The sequence below is a fragment of the Neophocaena asiaeorientalis genome, unplaced genomic scaffold (assembly GCF_003031525.2).
Source record: "Neophocaena asiaeorientalis asiaeorientalis breed wild unplaced genomic scaffold, Neophocaena_asiaeorientalis_V1.1 scaffold259, whole genome shotgun sequence".
Lineage (NCBI taxonomy): Eukaryota > Metazoa > Chordata > Mammalia > Artiodactyla > Phocoenidae > Neophocaena > Neophocaena asiaeorientalis.
Genome location: NW_020172985.1, coordinates 542,622 through 547,175, shown reverse-complemented (window position 1 = coordinate 547,175; position 4,554 = coordinate 542,622).

The window sequence follows — 4,554 nt, the reverse complement described above, 5'->3', positions numbered from 1 at the left end:
CGCCTGTCACTGCGGCTGCAGGCGGGAGGAGCCGGGACGGGAATGCGGTGATGTCACCGGCCGAGGGAGGAGGCCCGCAGGACGGCCGGAGGTCGCCTCACAGCGGCCACAGGAGGGCGGCAGCAGGACGGCGGCGCAGCCCGAGGGGCCCAGAGGCCCGGGCCGCGCTCCCCGCTCCGGGCCAGCAGCACGCATTTCCAGGACACCAGGACAGGGCGCAGCTCCCGCAGGGTCTAGAGGCGAAGCGGACTGCAGAAAGTGACCATAGCGTGTACAGGGCCACCGCAGGTTGGCAGCCCGGGCTTCGGGAGCACCGAGGGGGTGGTCGCTGCGCAACCTGGCTCCTGATTCATTCTGCAAAAGTTTCTTCTCCTAAGCTAGGCGAGTATTATGAAGCCCATTATCATGAGCCTTGGAGAAGTGACAGTAAGTCCCACGGCTTTACTGCATCTTTCCTGCAAGTCCAGGGCCTTTCCCACAAGGCCGTGTTGCTTCCGTGCATTTCTTCAGCACTTCCTTTCATTCGGTGAGGCTTCAGCTCAGACCGCCAGAGTTTGTGTGTCCTGACTGGGTCCCTACTTGGAGGCTGGGTCCCTTAAATGTCCCTTAAGTATGAACCAGCTTGGGAAAGGCAGACCTAATTTATCCAGGCAGCCTGCCGTTCAGTCACCCTGAATAAACAGTCTCCAAAATACAGTAAAACCGAGCCTTGGCGACGGGGAGATTACAACCTAAGAGGCCTACAGATAGAAAATGGCCAGACAGCACAGCGTAAAAGGCGCTCTGACATTTAAACACAGGGTATTGGGGGGCCCGGAGAACCACCATTGGATCTGGGCTTTGGGATTTTCTCTTTCTGATTTGAAACCTGAAAGTCAACTATAACCTGGAAAAGAGAAAGGAAAGATGTGCTGCAAACTGGGGGTTCCCTTGGGGGTGGGGAGCAGAAGGCTAGACCGAAGGGCAATTTCAGTTTTGCACAGTAATACTTTGATGTAGTTTTCACTGTTATGATAAGAATATAATTATTTATCAGTGTAGGAAAGAAAGAAAGAAGCTTCAGGCCCTGCACAACCTGGTCCAAGCACAGCACTCCACCATCATCCATCTCATTCCTTTCCCTCATTCCCCCAGCTGCAGGCTCAGGTGCTGAAAAGACCTTGAAAGTTTCCTAGTTTAACAAACCAGCCATAAATGTGGACTCCAGGTTTCGTAGAGACAGAAGGACTAGTGAACATGCTCTGTGCCTGCTGTGCTCTCCCCTGGATGTTCTTACTTGGTTCCCGGAGACTTCGGTGCCACTACAGGCACTCTTCCCAGCTATTTCTTCCTTCCTTCCTGCTCCTTCCTAATTTAACCATCAGCAGAATTTAGCTCCATGCTTAATTTATACAAATTACTGGTCCAGATCATTCTGCAACCATGCTTGCTCTTGTACATGACTCTTATTCTTAATCATGAATATTAAAAATGATCGTTAAAAAGTTATCTTTTGAACCATGCAGCACTTCTTTGTGCTGGAGATTCCCACTTTCTTGACACCTCCCTAAATATCTTTGGATATCTCTAAACACAGTTCTTGTCTTCTAATTCTCCATTTAATTGTGAAGCTCAGTAATGGTCAAAAGACATGAATAAATAAAGTTGAGTAAAGATATGGGACAGTCGCACAGAATCTAAATTTCAGCTTATGAAGTCTGAAGTGGAGAAATTTTAAAAACATTTTTAATGGAAATTTTCAAGCATGCAGAAGAGTAGAAAGATTGGTATAATACAACTCCACATAATAACCCCTGAACCTCAGTGTTACTAACATAGAGTCAGTCTTGTTTCATCTGCAACCTTTATTCCTCCCCATATATTATATAATTTCATCTGTAAATCATCCACTATGTTAACTTCTATTTTTTTAATTTAGAGATTTTTTTAAATTGTGGTAAAAAATACATCAAAAGTATGGCCTTTACCATTTTTAAGTGCACAGTTCAGTAGTGTTAAGTACAATTACATTGTTGTTCAACAGATATCCAGAACTTTTTCATATTACAAAACAAATTCTAGGACTTTCCTGGTGGCGCATTGGTTAAGAATCTGCCTGCCAATGCAGGGGACACAGGTTTGAGCCCTGGTCCGGAAGGATCCCACATGCCGCAGAGCAACTAAGCCCGTGGGCCACAACTACTGAGCCTGAGTTCTAGAGCCCGCGAACCACAACTACTGAGCCCATGTGCCACAACTACTGAAGCCTGCATGCCTAGAGCCCGTGCTGTGTAACAAGAGAAGCCACGACAATGAGAAGCCTGCGCACCACAACGAAGAGTAGCCCCTGCTCACCGCAACTAGAGGAAGCCCGTGCACAGCAACGAAGACCCAACACAGGGAAAAATAAATAAATAAATGTATAAAACAAACAAACAAACAAATTCTATATCTGTTAAACAATTCCTCACTTTCCCTTCCTCAATGCCCATGGCAACCATCAGTCTACTTCCTGCTAATATAAATTTGACGGCTTTAGATACCTCACGAAGGTGAAATCATACAGTATTATATCCTTATGTCACTTAGCATGTTCTCAAGGTTCACCATGTTCTGACAGATGTAGCATGTGACAGAATTTCCTCCCTTTTTAAGGCTGAATAATATTCCATTGTATGATGTATATACCGCATTTTCTTCATCCATCCGTCCACGGACACTTGGGTTGGTTCCACCTTAGTTACTATGAATAATGCTGCTGTTAACACAGCTGTGCAAATATCTCTTTGAGATCCTGCTTTCTGTACTTTTAGATATATACCCAGGAATGGCATTGCTGGATCATAGGGTAATTGTATTTTCAATATTTTGAAGAATCACCACACTGGTTTCCAGAGCCACTACACCATTTTACATTCCCACTAATAAGCTCCTTTTTTTTTTTTTATTTTACTTTCAAGGTTCCCCCCCACCCTTTTCAACTTTTAATTTCAGACTTACAGAAAACTGTAAATAATTCCCATAGACCTCTCACCAGATTCCTTAAATGATAACACTTTATCACATTGTCTTTATTCTTTTTATTTCTGTCTCTCTTTCTCCTATACTGTTGGAGAGTGAGTTATAGACACCATGACCCTACATCCCAAAATATTTCACTTTGTGTCTTCTTAACAATAAGGACATTCATTTATATAACTATTATACAACTATCAAAATCAAGGTATTAATATTGATATAATACCATTATCAAATTGACATAACTTACTCAGATTTCACCAAATGTCCCAACAATAGAAGAAAAGAAAATCCCAAATAATGTATTTATGTACTGCATTCAGTTACCTTCTCTGTTTGATCTCCTTCAATCTAGAACCGTTCCTCTCTTTATTTCTCTTTCATGACATTGATGTCTTGAAGATTACTGGTCAGTTATTTCATCCTTCAATTTGAGGTGTCTTTGTTTCCTCCTGATTAGATTCAGGTTAAACATTTTTGGCAGGAATAATACAAATGTGATGCTGAGTTCCTCTCAGTGCATCATGTCAGGAAGCACATAATGTCAATTTCTCCAGTTACTGGTGATGTTTATTTATGTATTTTTTATTTTTTAGCCGCTGGCATGCGGGATCTCAGTTCCCCAACCAGGGGTCAAGCCCGCATCCCCTGCATTGGAAGCTCGGAGTCTTAACAACTGGACCGCCAGGGATGCCCACTGGTGATGTTAACATTGATCACTTGGTTAAGGTGGTGTCTGTTAGGTTTCTCCACTGTAAAATTACTACTTTTCCCTTTATAATTAATGAATATCTTGTGGAGGGTACATTAATACTTGTAAATTTTATATTGCTCTGTAAAATTACACCGATTCATTCATTATAGCATCTATTGATTTTTGCATGATTCAGGTATTATAATGATAGTTGCCAAATGGTAATTTTCTAGTTCCATCATTCCTTATACATTTATTAGTTGGCTTTCTACTATAGGGAAAGTGTTTGTTTGTTTGCTATATCTGCAAGATTCATAGACTCATTTGATCCAAGTGGGTTGTAGTATTTTGCTATCATTATTTATTTTAGTGCTTCAAATTGTCCAAGATTGGGTCGCTGGGAGCCCCTTCAAGCTGGCTCCTGTGTTTCTGATATGTCTACATAATTCTTTGAGAGCATTCTCACTTTCTGGCACAGCAAAATGTTCCAGGCTTAAGAATAAACCATTTCTCTATCATCAAAAATTCTACAAAGAATAAAATGCTAGGGAGGGTGTGGAGAAAAGGGAATCCTCCTACACTGTGGTGGGAATGTAACTTGGTGCCACCACTATGGAAAACAGTATGGAGGTTCCTCAAAAAGGCTAAAATAAGAGTTACCATATGATCCAGCAATCCTACTCCTGGGCATATATCTGGAAAAGACAAAAACTCTTAATTCAAAAAGATACATGAACCCCAATGTTCATAGCAGCACCATTTACAATAGCCAAGACATGGAAACAACCCAAGTGCCCGTCAACAGATGATTGGTTTAAGAAGATGTGCCATATATATATATATATATATATATATATATATAT